General features: G+C 41.2%; 1 protein-coding gene across 1 annotated transcript in view; it reads left to right on the top strand.

Annotated features, from left to right (window-relative positions):
- Nucleotides 1–16,792, top strand: part of RBFOX1 (RNA binding fox-1 homolog 1) — a 2,539,409-nt gene that overhangs the window by 2,414,059 nt on the left and 108,558 nt on the right.

Raw genomic sequence — 16,792 nt, 5'->3', positions numbered from 1 at the left:
GAAATCCTCTCTACCTCTCAATCTTCTAATTTAATCCGAGATTCTATTACAACAAGCTGTGTTTGCCTGTGCATTGGCACTGTGTTTTGACTACTGACCTGCTACAGTGAACCACCTACATCAGTAAGATCATTTTCACAACAAAGGCAAATGGACTGTTCATGTCCTTCTTCTTTCTTAATTCTTGTTTGGGACTGATGCAGTAATCACTTGGAAATTAGTTTTGTAATTTGATTGATGATTGGTTATTACCCTAAGCTGAGGGGAGAATTTGAGGTTTGGTTGTTTTTTTTTTTTTTTTTGCTTTTCAATACCATCTCCTTGTTGATTATTAATCATTCCTAGAAGTACCGTCGGAGTTTATTCTGGCTTTTAGTCTTCTCCAGGGAGATGAGGCATGTGAAGTGGTTTGGAGGATACCTCCTGTCTGAGTTCCACAGGGTTAGCAGAATGTGCGATTGGGTTATTTGTTCCTCTCTGGGCTGCTCGATGTTGTTATTTTGGGCTAGTGGTAAATGTTGCTGTGTATTGCAGACCCCCTCAGGACAATGCAGTTCTGTTTTTAATCAGTCATACTTCTCATTTAAAATGTTCAAACATTTTGATTATTTCTTCTCAGAGTCAGTATCTCTTAAGATAGGTATGTGGGGGACAAACCCGGCACTGTGTTAATCACATAGTTGTTTGTCATTTTTGTACCAAAAAATGAAGCAGTGCAGTAAGTTGAAGTATATACACATGGTAGATTATATCCATTAAAATGAGCAGAATAAAGAAAGACCATAAAGGATCTTGTAATAAAAAATTGAAATACATATTTACAGCATAACTTCAGATAAATTATAGTATGCCAAAATGTTAAGGGTTGTGTTCAATGGTGAGACTGGCAATGTTTTGTCTTTGACTTAATAGGTTTATAAAAGTAATATAACTTTGTTACATCAGAAGGAGATATATGGAATTTGAGACTTGTGTACTTCCATGTGCAATTAAAACTTTAGATTTTTTAAAAGTAAAAAACAATTACAGATATTTCTAAAATAGATTCAAAATAACCCCATTGCCACCCTGGTTTCCTCCCTCCCTCTTAAAGGAAGCCACTTTTACAGATTGATGTTTATCGTTTTATTTTGCATATGCATGCCTATACATGTAGTAGGTGTTCATTATGGTATTCACAGTATCATATACATTTTTATGTATCATGATGCACCTGTCATTTTTAATTAGCTTTTTGTAGAGTTCTTTCAGTGTTAATATATACAGATTAGGCTAATTCAGTGGTTTCATAATATTACACAAAACAGATCAATGGATTCAATCAGAACTAAATACTAGTTAATTGTTTTCATTTTCCTGGAATATCAATTGGTGATTTTTTTTCCTGTTTCTTTTGCCAGTGACTACCAATTCAACAGTCAGTTTGTTCTCAATTTTAAAAGGGGCATCATTCAACCCTCTACATGATTGATAGGGCTCTAAGTTGTAAGACCAGAAAAAATTATTCTGCTGACTGGTTTTCTCAGCTTTATCAAGTAAGACATGCCCTTAAATGGTATAGACTATTTTCATACCAGACTTTAAATGCTCAGTGCTGAACTGAAGCAAACCTGTGATTTATGTGTCATGAAGCCTTTCTGCTTGGGTAGAAGTAACAATTCTGAACCTTGCCAGATTTAATATGTGGTGACATCAACCTGATGGCCGGGCATGTTCTTAAGTTATGAAGTTGCACAGCTGCCCAGGCACATGTGTGCTTGCACACTTATGCATAGCTTCTCACGTGTGCTGAGTGAGAAACTGGAGCAAGGCAAGTCCAGTATTATTCCATAAGCCATATGCATGTATATTTAAAGAAGGAGTTATGGATCAATTTTATGGCCAGGGACTGACAACTAGACCTGTAGGATTTTTTACAACACAATTCAAAGCCCATTTACAAATAACTAGCCTTTCTGGAACATGAGGTATGCATTAAATGAAGCATTTTAAGTGCACTGGACACACATGAAGCCTTTTAAAGAGGACATTATTATCCCTATTTTAGAGATGCAACATTGAGGCTAGAGAAGTTGAAGTAATTAATACAGCTTTTTCTTTTTTGAGACAGGGTCTCACTTTGTCACCGAGGCTGAGGTGCAGCGGCACAGTCTTGGCTCGCTGCAACCTCTGCCTCCAGGCTCAAGTCTTCGTCTCCAGTAACTGGGACTACAGACATGTGCCACATTGCCCCACTAGGTCCTTTTCTTTTTTGTAGAGACGGGGTTTCGCCATGTTGCCCAAGCTGGTCTTGAACTCCTGAGCTCAAGCAGTCTGTCCATCTCGGCATCCCAAAGTGCTACAATTACAGGCATGAGCCAAGACTTCTGGCCTAGCCTTTTCATGAAAAACTAACAAAATCTTGTGGCCATGCCTGTGTGTATCAGGAATCACTTTCCCTTTGTTTTCTTGTAGAACTGCACTCAAATGACAGCTAACTACAGTCACAAAAAAATTATTAGATGTGCAACCTCGTGTTCCCGCTACATGGTGGCATGCATATCCCATGTCCAATTCCAGGTACCTGGGCACTCCGTTTCCAGGAATAAGTCATGTGGGTCTCTCTCATCCCTGTATGTACAAAAAGGCACTCAAAATTGTGCCTATCACACATGCCGGGTATGGAACCTAAGGGGTAGATGGATAGTCATGGTAGAATTTACACACACACACACACACACACACACACTGTACTTTAGGTTCTTGGGTACGTGTGAAGTACATGCAGGATTGTTGCATAGGTACATACATGGCAGTGTGGTTTGCTGCCTTCCTCCCCATCACCTATATCTGGCATTTCTCCCCATGTTATCCCTCCCCTAGTTGCCCCCCACCCACAGACCCCAGTGTGTGATGCTCCCCTCTGTGTCCATGTGTTCTCATTGTTCAACACCCAGGTATGAGTAAGAACATGTGGTGTTTGGCTTTCTGTTCTTGTAACTTTGCTGAGAATGATGGTTTCCAGGTTCATCCATGTCCGAACTCATCGTTTTTGATGGCTGCATAGTAATCCATGGTGTATATGTGCCACATTTTCCCTGTCCGGTCTCACTCAAGGGCTTTTAGGATGGTTCCAAGTCTTTGCTATTGATGTGTCCTTACAGTAGAAAGATTTATAATTCTTTGGATATATACCCTGTGATAGGATTGCTGTGTCAAATGGAATTTCTATTTCTACGTCCTTGAGGAAGCACCAGACTGCCTTCCACAGTGGTTGAATTTATACTCCCACCAACAGTGTAAGAGTGTTCCTATTTCTCCACATTGTCTCCAGCATCTGCTATCTCCAGATTTTTTTAATGATCGCCATTCTAACTGGCATGAGATGGTATCTCAATGTAGTTTTCATTTGCATTTCTCTGATGACCAGCGATAATGAGCATTTTTTTCATACGTTTCTGGGCCTCATGTATGTCTTCTTTTGTAAAGTGTTCATATCCTTCACCCACTTTTGAATGGCCTTGTTTTTTTTCTTGTAAATCTGTTTTAGTTGTTTGTAGATTCTGGAAATTAGCCCTTTGTCAGATGGGCAGACTGCAACAATGTTTTCCCATTCTGTTGGTTGCCAATTCACTGTAATGATTGTTTCTTTTGCTGTGCAGAAGCTCTAGAGTTTAATTAGGTCCCATTTGTTTATTTTGGCTTTGGTTGCCAAGGCTTTTGGTGTTTTGGTCATGAAGTCCTTGCCTACACGTATGTCCTGAATGAATGGTTTTGCCTAGGTTTTCTTCTAGGGTTTTTATGGTGTTAGGTCTGATGTTTAAGTCTTTAATCCGTCTGGAGTTAATTTTAGCGTAAGGTGTCAGGAAGGGGTCCAGTTTTCCCAACACCATTTATTAAACAGGGAATCCTTTCCCTATTGCTTGGTTTTGTGAGGTTTGTCAAAGATGAGATGGTTGCAGATATGTGGCAATGCCTCCAGCTTTGTTCTTTTTCCTTAGAATTGACTTGACTATGCAGATTCTCTTTAGGTTCTATATGAAGTTCAAGGCAGTTTTTTTCAGTTCTGTGAAGAAGGTCATCTGTACCTTGATGGGGATAGCATTGAATCTATAAATTAACTTGGGCAGTATGGCCATTTTCACGATATTGATTCTTCCTAACCATGAGCATGGAATGTTTCTCCATCTGTCTGTTTGTGTCCTCTCTCATTTCGTTGAGCGGTGGTTTGGAGCTCTCCTTGAAGAGGTCCTTTACATTCCTTGTTAGGTGCATTCCTAGGTATTTTATTTTATTCTCTTTGTAGCAATTGTGAATGGCAGTTCGTTCTTGATTTGGCACTCTTTAAGTCTGTTACTGGTGTATAAGAATGCCTGTGGGACATCCAAGATGGCCAACTAGACACAAGTCCAGTGCACAACACCCTGCAAGAGAGACACAGAAATCCAGAGATCTCCTAGCTCCAACCAAGGTACCAGGTGCATTTCAGTGGGTCAGGTACGATGGTGAGCAAAGCCCACTCAGGGCAAACTGAAGCAGGGAGGGGTGCTGCTTCACCCAGAAAGTGCATCTGACTGGTGAGTCAGAGGCTCCCCTCGGGCAGGGCACTCTGGTCCAGATACAGCCCTTCCCCCAAAGCCTCAGCAATACACAGAACAGGGGATCTTTGCCACTCAAGTGCTGAGAATTACAAACGCAGAGTTGAATAAGAGCCTGCAGACTGAGCTATTGTCCCAACCCCCTCTGCTCAGAGAGAGAGGGAGCCATAAGTGGAAGCAGCTGGGCAGGCCCCTACCCCAGGACCCCAGAGAGAGGAAGCTCAAATGGGGAGACAGCTAGGTGTGGCTGGATGGGTCCCTACCCTCTCCCACAAAATCCGGAGGGCTGAAGCTCTGACTTTAGCAGGTTGCACAGCCAGTGCCACAGTCTGAGATAAACCTGTATGATCCAGCCCAGTGGAGGAAGGGCACAAAAACACAGGAAGCCTACATAGCAACGATACGGCGTTCTTGACAACCCAGCCATGCCTACAGGTCAGTGGAAGAGGTGGGCCTAATCTTCCACTATAAACAAAAAAGACACAGAAAGCTTTCCTAGTAACCTGAAGAAGTCCCTAGAAACCCAGTAGTGTCTCCACAGGCAGACAAGCGACCTCATCAAGCAGCTCCCTGACAACACAGCCAGGTAAATCCACAAAGATGAGAAAGAAACAGTACAAAAAAGATGAAACCATCACGGACCAGAACACCTCTTCTCCTTCAAGGGATCACAACTCAACAACAACACAGGATCACAACCTGACTGAAGAATGTGACGAATTGGCAGAAACAGGCTTCAGAAGGTGGATAATAACAAACTTTTCTGAGCTAAAGGAACACATTCTAACTCTATGCAAAAAAAAAAAAAAACAAAAATCTTGAAAAACGGTTAGACAAAATGCTAACTAGAATAACCAGCTTACAGAAGAGCATAAATGACTTGATGGACTTGAAAAACACAGCAGGAGAACTCGTGAAGCAAACACAAGTTTTAACAGCCGAATAGATCAAGCAGCAGAAGAAAGGATATCAGAGATGGAAGATCAACTCAAAAGTGAAAAGAAATGAACAAAGCCTCCAAGAAACAGGGGATTATGTGAAAAGACCTAACCTACGCTTGATCAGTGTACCTGAATGTGATGGGGAGAATGAATCCAAGCTGGAAAACATGCTCCAGGATATTTTATCCAGGAGAACTTCTTAAGCCCAGCAAGGCAGTCCAAATTTCAAATTCAAGAAATACAGACAACTCTACAAAGATACTCCTCAAGCAATAGGGAAAGGAGTCCCCGTTTAATAAACGGTATTGGGAAAACTGGCTAGCCATGTGCAGAAAGCAGAAACCGTATCCGTTCCTGAAACTTTACACTAAAATTAACTCCAGATGGACTAAGACTTAAATATAAGACCTAACAACTATAAAAACCCTAGAAGAGTATCTACCCAAACCATTCAGGACATAGGCATAGGCAAGGACTTCATGACCAAAACACCAAAAGCAGTGGCAACAAAAGCCAAAATAGACAAATGGGACCTAATCAAACTCCACAGCTTCTGCACCGCAAAAGAAATGGTCATTAGAGTGAACTGGCAACCAACAGAATGGGAAAATTTTTTTTTGCAATCTGCCTGTATGAGAAAGGGCTAATATCAAGAATCTGCAAAGAACTAAAACAGATTTACAAGAAAAAAACAAATGAGCCCATTCAAAAGTGGGCAAAGGATATGAACAGACACTTTACAAAAGAAGACATATATGAGGTCAACAAACATATGAAAAAATGCTCATTACTAGAACATTAGAGAAATGCAAATCAAAACCACATTGAGGTACCATCTCACACCAGTTAGAATGGCGATCATTAAAAAATCTGGAGACAGCAGATGCTGCAGAGGATGTGGAGAAATAGGAACACTTTTACACCGTTGGTGGGAGTGTAAATTAGTTCATCCACTGCAGAAGACAGTGTGGTGATTCCTCAGGGACCTAGAACTAGAAATTCCATTTGACCCAGCAATCCCATTACTAGGTATATATCCGAAGGATTATAAATCATTCTGCTATTAGGACACATGCACACGAATGTTCATTGCAGCCCTGTTTACAATAGCAAAGGCTTGGAACCAACCCAAATGTCCATCGATGATAGACTGGACAGGGAAAATGTGGCACATATACACCATGGAATGTTATGCAGACATAAAAAATGATGAGTCCGTGTCCTTTGTAGGGACATGGCTGAACCTGGAAACCATCATTCTCAGCTGACTGACACAGGAACAGAAAATCAAACACTGCATGTTCTCACTCATAGGCGGGTATTTGAACAATGAGAACACATGGACACAGGGAGGGGAGCATCACACATTGGGGTCTGTGGGGGGGAGATATGGGAGGGCCAGAGGAGGATGGGGAGTTAGGGAGGGCTAACATGGAGAGAATTGCCAGATACAGGTGAAGGGGAGGAAGGCAGCACATCACGCTGCCATGTGTGTACCTATGCAACAATCTTGCATGTTCTTCACATCTATCCCAAACCTAAAATGCAATTTAAAAAAAGTTAAAAAAAAAAATACAAACAATGAGTTTGTGTCCTCTTTAGGGACTTAGATGAATCTGGAAACCATCATTCTCAGCAAACCGATACAAGAACAGAAAGCCAAACACCGTATGTTCTCGCTCATAGGTGGATGTTGAACAAAGAGAACACATGGACTGAGGGAGGGAAACATCACACACTGGGGGCACTCAGGGAGGGGGGGCAGAGACAGTGGGGAGGGATAATATGGGGAGCAATGCCAGATATAGTATACATCTAAAGTAAAATGAATTAATTTTTAAAAATGCTTGTGATTTTTGCACATTGATTTTCTATCCTGAGACTTTGCTGAAGTTGCTTTTCAGTTTCAAGAGATTTGGGGCTGAAACGATGGGGTCTTCTAAATATAGAATCTTGTGAATTCTAATTCTATAAAGACTGTGGCTTTTGTAGCGGGGGTTATGCTGAACTTTGGTATTCAAAGAAAAGTAGTTCTCAAAGCTGTCCCAAGTTTTAACTCGTGAGTATTGTCACTACAAATAAATTCCCTTTAAATGGCAGTACAATATTACTGATAAAATATAGGACCCTTTCAAGTTCTTAATAAGCAAAAGGATAGAGTTCTGGCCAAAGAGGGTAAGTCAGGACCAATAAAGTCACATTGAAAGGAGAAAATTAAGCCATCAGTGAGGTTCACTCATTAGCTACATAATTCATTCTCACAAAGCATAGAAATGATACTTCAGCAAAATTATAAATTACTAGGGCCATCAAAGTTTCAGGTTATCTCCAGGTGATGAAGTATAGTTATCAATGTCAGCATCACATTCCTACATTGCTTTAATCACGTATCCAGAAAAAGTTTTAGCAGCTGCAAAGTTTCCAGTGATAAATAAGACTGAATTCTTTTTTTTTTTTTTTTTTTGAGGCGGAGTTTTGCTCTTGTTACCCAGGCTGGAGTGCAATGGCGCGATCTCGGCTCACCGCAACCTCCGCCTCCTGGGCTCAGGCAATTCTCCTGCCTCAGCCTCCTGAGTAGCTGGGATTACAGGCACGCGCCACCACGCCCAGCTAATTTTCTGTATTTTTAGTAGAGACGGGGTTTCACCATGTTGACCAGGATGGTCTCGATCTCTTGACCTCGTGATCCACCCACCTCGGCCTCCCAAAGTAAGACTGAATTCTTAATGTGATGGAATACCTGTCTATTATAGAAAATTACAGTTAGTAACATGGAGGATGTGGATACTGTTCTCAGGATATTTAAGCAGTGACATAAGGAAAAACTGTAGAATGTGTTGCAGGCTTCCGGACATTCTCTCAGAAAGTTCCACAGAAAGGGGATTGGACTATTTCTCCATTGCTATTTCTCCCAAGGACACCTACCTGCACGGAGTAGTTGGGCTGTGCTGTGTTCTTTGGGGATCAAGCGTTGGATCTCCACTACAAGAGTGAGCGCGGAATTCACAAGGATTTCCTGGATGTTGGGGAAGCACGGGTGCCAGACATGACTTTTTCACTTTCTTAGAGACCTTACAGAGCATGGGGCACCCACCCATATCCAAGATTCTAGAGAGAGGTAGACTTTGTTCTGCCATTCAGAGGCTGCTGCATTGAAGGCAAGTTGTTTGAACCCGCTACATCCCAATTCTCTAGTGGGAACAGTACAAATGATGGGAATCGCATCCTAGTTCTTTGTGATAATCATGAAAGATAAAGTGCTCAACACAATGCCAGGTATGCAAAGTGCTCTGAAAGATTTTTCACTACTATTTATAGCACAGCAGTATTTACTTAATATTGAGATTATGTGTAATTAGTCATATGCTTCCTTTATTGTAACAGATAGTTGAATTCCCTGATAGATACTAGTTTAAGGATTATTAAGGTGGTAAAACGGGCTGAACAGGTAAAAATAAGCAAACAGAGAGGCTTTGAAAAACTCATTCTTGGCCAGGGGCAGTGGCTCACCTCTGTAATCCCAGCTCTCTGGGAGGCTAAGGTGAGCAGATCACGAGGGCAAGAGATAGAGACCATTCTGGCCAACATGGTGAAACCCCATCTCTACTAAAAATACAAAAATTAGCTGAGTGTGGTGGCAGGGGCCTATAATCCTGACTACTTGGGAGGCTCAGACAGGAGAATAGCTTGAACCCAGGAAGCAGAGGTTGCAGTGAGCCAAGACTCTGCCACTGCACAGCAGCCTGAGCGACAGAGAAAAGATACTCAGTCTTTTGGGACTGTCTTTTGTTTTCTTACTTAAGTAAAGCAGAATATTTCTCTACTAGGAAAACTCCATAACAACAACAACACGAAGTAACAATACAAGATCTCAAACCTTGGATCTCCCTTATCAGGCTCACAAAAGGCATAGCAGTGGCAAACGTGACTAAGTGGAGAGCTAAATGCCGTAGCCCCTGGCCGCCTCTCATAAGTCTGTCTGTGAGGGATTCTCAACTTACAGTTGCCATTTCTCCCCCATGTTTCAAGAGAAAGAGAAATCCTGTATTTTAGATAGAATATAAAATTTGACAACAAATCATGCTGTTAAAAAAGAATAACGAGTAAGCCCAAAGAAAACCCCTCTGAAGAAAAAAGAAAGAAAGAAAGAAAGAAAGAAAACCCCTCTGTACCCAATGCATATCTCACCTCTGCTTTGGTATTGGAGAGCTGCCTCCCGTACCATGTCAGCTACCAGGTCTCTAGCATCCTAAGTACATGTATTTGGAAAGTACTGACAGGCAGTTTTTGTAACTCCTGTAGTGTACTTAATGGTGCTCTCTGGAAAGTGCTTCTTTGATATGTAACCCAGCAGAGCCCTAGAGAAAGCATGCGAGGTTTTTTGTGTGCACATTCAGACTTGGCCTTTTCACACCCAATACAGTCACAGTTAACACCAGAGGTCTTAGCCAGCGTGTTTTAGAAAAATGCTGACACATGACCTTTGACAAGCTAAATCTGGGGAGGGAAGTGCCAATTCAGTTGTAGCCCCTCGAGTCCCAGCCCCAAAGGGGTCTCTCTAAACTGCTTGTGCGTCTGAGACAGAGCGAGACCCCAAAACATCTGGTCTCTGTTCCACTGCCTTGTTGTGGGGTTGGGGGTGGGGGGCCCTGGGAGACTGGGAGCAGTGGGGCTTATCAGCCATTCTCTTTTTGTTGTAAGCCTCATTGTTCGGTTTAATGTCCTTGATCAAAATCTCTGAATTTGCAAGGCCTGGGGACGTACACAAACTGCCTAAGAAATTAAAAATGGGATCATTTTGTTCATCTTCCTGACAGTGCAGGCTCTTATCTCCAGCAGGGTTATCCCAAGGGTCTCTTCCAGGTACTAGGAGGAGTCACAGAGAATGTGGATCAATTTGCATGTCATTTGCATTCATTTACATAAGCCCACATGAGCTCTGTAAGTCTGAGCAGAGGTGATTTTTCAAGGGCTGGATTCTAGACCAAATGGACATAACAGACATTTACAGAATGCCTTACCCAACAGCTGCAGAATACATATTCTTCTCATCAGCACATGGAACATTCTCCGGGATAAGCCACATATTAGACCACCAAATCAGTCACAACAAATTTTTAAAAATCTAAGTCACGTCAACTATTTTCTTAGGCCACAACAGCATAAAAGTAGAAAGCAATAGCAAGAGGAACTTTAGAAACTACAAATACCTGGGAATTCAACAATGTGCTCCTGAATGTCCACTGAGTCAGTGAAGGCGTTTTAAAAATTGTTGCTCTTACACTTCAGCGGGGGAGGGATCTAAGATGGCCGATTAGGAGCAGATCTGGACTGCAGCTTCCAGGGAGAACGGAGAGGGTGAGTGGATGCTGCATTTCCCAGACAGATTTTTATTGCCCACAGACCAGGAGATTCCAGGGCAGAGGAGTCCCACAGGTTGCCGGCTGAGCTGTTTGGGCCTAGGTGCCGGTGGTTCTCTGCACAAAATACACAGGTCCAGGTGTTGTTTTAGCTGGTGAATGGAGTGCCTGGGAGACAGAGTCACCCATTCAACTGATAAAAAGGGGACTGAAACAGGGAGGCAGGCCAGGAGATTCCTGGGCAAACAAGTGCCACGATTCTCCAGTGCAGCTGTTTCAGCCCATGCAGTGGGTCTCTGCACAAAATCTCACGAAAATCTGGGTGCCTTTTCAACTAACAGACAACTGGCAAACCTGGGAGAGTGACCCATTCAATTAAATAAAAGGAGACTGAAACAGGTGAAAAAGTGCCATGGTCTCCAGCAGCTGTTTCAGCCAGTGCAGCAGGTCTACACACAAAAATCATACAAATCTGGGTGCCATTTCAACTGGTGACAGGAACAGCTGGGAGACAGACTCAACCATTCAACTGAAAAAAAAAAAAAAAAAAAAAAAAGGGGGGATCTGAGGCAGTGAGCCAGGTTATCAGGTTCGGCCCCCTTCCTGACACCTTACACTAAAATTAACTCCAGATGCTAAAGACTTAAACATAAAACCTAACACCGTAAAAACCCTAGAAGAAAATCTAGCAAAACCATTCAGGACATAGGCATAGGCAAGGACTTCATGACCAAAACACCAAAAGCACTGGCAACAAAAGCCAAAATAGACAAATGGGACCTGATCAAACTCCACAGCTTCTGCACAGCAAAAGAAACAGTCAGTAGCATGAATCGGCAACCAACAGAATGGGAAACCATTTTTGCAACCTACCCATCTGACAAAGGGTTAGTTTCCAGAATCTACAAATAACTAAAACAAATTTACAAGAAAAAAATAAGCCCATTCAAAAGTTGGCAAAGAAAATGAACAGACATTTTACAAAAGACATATATGAGGCCAACAATCATATGAAAAAATTGCTCATCATCACTGGTCATCAGAGAAATGCAAATCAAAACTACATTGAGATACCATCTCACGCCAGTTAGAATGTCGATCATTAAAAAATCTGGAGACAACAGATGCTGGAGAGGATGTAGAGAAATAGGAACACTCTTACACAGTTGGTGGGAATGTAAATAAGTTCAACCATTGTGGAAGACAGCGTGGCAATTCCTCAAGGACCTAGAAATAGAAATTCCATTTGACCCCACAATCCTATTACTGGGTATATATCCAAAGGATTATAAATCATTCTGTAAGGTCATATGTACACGAATGTTCACTGAGGCACTGTTTACAACAGCAAAGACTTGGAACCAACCCAAATGCCCATCGATGATAGACTGGACAGGGAAAATGTGGCACATATGCACCATGGAATACTATGCAGCCATAAAAATGTTCATGTCCTTTGTAGGGACATGGATAAACCTGGAAACTATCATTCTCAACAAACTGACACAAGAATAGAAAATCAAACACCGCATGTTCTCACTCATAGGCTGGTGTTGAACAATGAGAACACATGGACGCAGGGAGGGGAGCATCACAAACTGGGGTCTGTGGAACTAGGGGAGGGATGGGAGGTGGGGAGCTGGGGAAGGATAACATGCGGAGAAATGCCAGATACAGATGATGGGGAGGAAGGCAGCAAACCACAATACCATGTGTGTACCTATGCAACAATCTCACATGTCCTTCGCATCTACCCCAAAATCTAAAATGCAATAAAAAAGACAATATTCTAATATATGCTGCTTATAAGAAATCCACTTTAAATCTGAAGACAACATAGGTTAAAAGAAAGGGACAAAGAAATATTCCATGCTAAACCTAATCAAGGAAGGCTGGTATGATTATATTAATATCAGACAAAGTAGATTTCATGGCAAAAGTATTACCGAAGAAAAAGAGGGTCATTTGGTAATAAGGGGGTCAATTCATCAAGATGATATAATAATCTGAACCATTTATATACCTAATAACAGAGCTTCAAAATACATGAAGCAAAATGTGGTAGAACTGCAAGGAGAAATAGACACATCTGTAATTATAGCAGAGATTTCAATACTCGTCTTTCAATAATCAATACAAGTATATAAGAAACTGATGATGATAAAACACTTGAAGGACACTCTCAACCAACTTGATAAAATCAATATTTTTAGAACACTCTTCCCAACAACAGCAGAACACACCTTCTTTTCAAACATACATGGAATACTGACCAACATAGAAAAAATATTCTGGGCTATAAAACAAGTCTCAATAAATTTAAAAGGGTTCAATTTGTTCTCTGTCTCCAATAATTAAATTAGACTAAAAGAAATATATCTGGAAAACCCCCTAAATATTTTGAAGCAAAATAACAAATTCTAAATAACCCATAAATCAAGAAACAACCATAAATTGAAATTTTAAAAAATCAATTATAACATCAAAAATATAAAATAGAGGTAAATCTGACAAAAAAATATAAATGACCCATGTGCTGAAAACTGCAAACCACTGTTGAGAGATATTAAAACTGGCGTAAATAAAGGGAGATATATATTGTGTTTATATATCAGATACTCTAAATATTGTTAGGATTTGTCATTTCTCCCTAAATTGACCTATAGATTCAGTTCCATCCCAATTAAACCAGCAGGCTGTTTTACATAACAGAAATTGACAAGTTGATTCCAAAATTCATATGAAAATTCAGAGGACCTAAGATAACTAAAACAATAATGAAAAAGAAAAAGTTGGAAGACTTACTCCACCTGACTTCAAGAATTATTACAAAGCTAAGTAATCAAAACAGTGTGGCATTGGTGCCAAAGGACAAATAGATCAATGGGACAGAAGAGGTCCAAAAACATTCCTACACATATATGAGTTACTAATTTTCAACAAAAGTGCAAAGACAATGTAGTAGAGAAAGTGAACTGCAGAGTGTACATCACATTATATTAAAAATTAAGTCAAAATGAATTATTAACCTAAATGAAAAACTTAAATTCATAAGACTTCTAGAAATAAAACAGAAGACAATCTTTGTGACTTTGGGGTAGGCAAAGATTTCTTAGATACAATAAAAGCAAAATATATAAAAGAAATTTTTCTCATAAATTAGACTTGATTAAAATTGAGAATATCTCTGCAAAAGAATAATCCCAAAGAAAATGAAAAGACAACAATGATAAAGATGAAAGAAGAAACTAGTAAAATGGTTCTTATCTATTAAGGAGATATGAATATATCAATTCAAAGAGTAAGAAAAAATGAATACAGAAAAACAAATCATAAAGCACTCTAAGATGGTAGAAACAAGTCAGTTACAATAAATGTCAAAGAACTAAACTCACCAATTAATTACTAAAATATGTCAGATTAGGAAAACATCCAATCCACCTAAGTACTTTTTTTTTTTTTTTTTTTTTTTTTGAGAAAGCAGGGTCTCTGGTGCCCAGGCTTGAATGCAGTGGCATGATCACGGTTCATTACAGCCTTGACCTCCTGAGGCTCAAGTGATCCTCCTATCTCAGCCCCATCCCCACTTCCCCCTTGGTAGCTAGGACTACAGGCTCACACCACCATGCCTGGACAATTTTTATATTATTTATAGGGACAGAGTTTTGCCATATTGCTCAGCCTGGTCTCAAGCTCAAGAGTTCCACCTGCCTTGACTTCCCAGAGTGCTGGGATTACAGGCATGAGCTACTGTGCCCAGACAACTATGTGCTGTTTAAAAAAGACACATCTAAATTCTAAGGACAGAGATAAGTTAAAAATAAGAAGATAGAAAAAAGATATATAAGGGAGATGCTGAACAAGGTTGGTTTGGCTATATTAACAGACTGAATGTAAAGTTAATACAGTTATGAAGTCTGTTGATCAAAAGACCTTCAAACAAAAAATCATCAGGGATAAAGTCACTGCCCAATGATAAAAAGGTTCACCTCACTATTACATAATTCTAAATGTAATATCTAAACATGCATGCACCTAATAAAATTGCCTTAAAATATATACAGAAAAAAATAATGGAACTACTTGGGTCATAAAGAAGTGATGAGGAGGAAGGGAAAGGGAAATTGCACTCTTTTTTATTTCAAGATAACTTTTTTTTTTTTTTTTTTTGGAGTAAGAGTCTCACTCTGTCACCCAGGCTGGAGTGTAGTGACAGGATCTCGGCTCACTGCAAACTCTGCCTCTCAGGTTCAAGTGAATCTCCTGCCTCAGCCTCCCAAGTAACTGGGACAACAGGTGTGTGCCACTGCTCCTGGCTAATATTCTATATTTTTAGTTGAAATGGTGTTTCACCATATTGGCTAAGCTGGTCTTGAACTCCTGACCTCATGGTTCACCTGCCTCGGCCTTCCAAAGTGCTGGGATTATAGGCATGAGGCACTGTGCCTGACCAAGATAACGTTTTTTTTTAAACCTTTATAGTGGAGAGGCTAGTAATAAAGAACTCCCCTGTGGCCTCTCTCCAGCTTCCCCAACTTAAGGCTGATCACGTTTCCCACATCTCCCTTCTCCTGCATGTTAAACAAAATAACTGTATTTAGCATTTTGTCCTTAAAGGTAATAACTCCTTTAAAAATAAGCTACCTTGCCATTATCACACTTAAAAAATTAACCAGAGGTACTTGATATCATCAAATAAATATTCAATTGGTTCACAATTTTGATTGTCTTTTAGTGCTGAATGGTTAGGTCGGTTGACTCAGGACTCTAATAAAGCACATTCATTGCAAAAAAAAAAAAAAAAAAAAAAAAAAAGGAGGGGGGACTGAAACGGAGCTAGGAGAGGAGATTCCTCAGCATTAAAGTGCCACTGTCTGCAGTGGCTGTTTCACTAGCGCAGTGGGTCTACACAGAAGAAATCACACAAATCCGGGCACCGTTTCAACTGGTGACTGGGATGCCTGGGAGACAGAGTGGCCCATTCAACTGAAAAATAAAGGGGTCTGAGGCAAGGAGCCAGGTGATTAGGCTCAGCTGGTCCCACCCCCACAAAAAACAGCAATCTGAAATGCTCTGGATCGAGAGTTTCTCAGCAAGCTGAACCCGGGACGGTCCAGCTCTGTGGGGGAGGGGCGTCCACCATTACCAAGGCAGTCCACCACTACAGAGGTAGTCTGCCATTGCTGAGGCAGCCCACCATTGCCAAGGCAGCCCACCATTGCAGGGAGAGTTCGCTATTACAAAGGTGGGCTGCCATTGCTGAGGCAGTTCTAACTATACCCATACAAACAGGACTGCAGGGAAGTTCACACCACAGCTGGGTGGAGCCCACAGCAGCTCAGCAAAACCTCTGCTGGCAGACTGTGACTAGGCTGCCTCCTTGCTGGGCAGGCCAGCCCTGAAAAAAGGGAACAGCATGACAGAAACAACTTATAAATAAAGCCCTACCATCCCAGGACAGAGCACCTGGGGAAAAAAAAAAATGCTGTTTATGACTTCTGCTGCAGCAGACTTAAACGTACCTGCCCAGCAGCTCTGAATGAACAACAGCTCACAGCTCAGCACTTGAGCACCTATAAAGGATAGACTGTCTCCTCAAGCAGCTCCCTGACCCCTGTATATCCAAAGAGTCATCTCATAAAGGAGAGCTCAGACTGACATCTGATGGGTATCCTTCTGGGACGAAGATAGCAGAAGAAGAAACTGGCAGCAACCTTTACTGTTCTGCAGCTGCTGCAGATGAACCCCAGGCAAGCAGGGCCTGGAGTGGACCTCAGCAGTCCTACAGCAGAGGAGCCAGACTGTTAGAAGGAAAACTAAAAAGCAGAAAGAAAGAACTTCATCATCAACACACTGAACGTCGACTCAGAGACCCCAACTACAAAGACCATAGGTAAACGAATCCACAAAGATG

This window comes from Saimiri boliviensis, chromosome 12 (genome assembly GCF_048565385.1).
Source record: "Saimiri boliviensis isolate mSaiBol1 chromosome 12, mSaiBol1.pri, whole genome shotgun sequence".
NCBI lineage: Eukaryota > Metazoa > Chordata > Mammalia > Primates > Cebidae > Saimiri > Saimiri boliviensis.
This window is presented reverse-complemented; position numbering and strand designations above follow the sequence as displayed.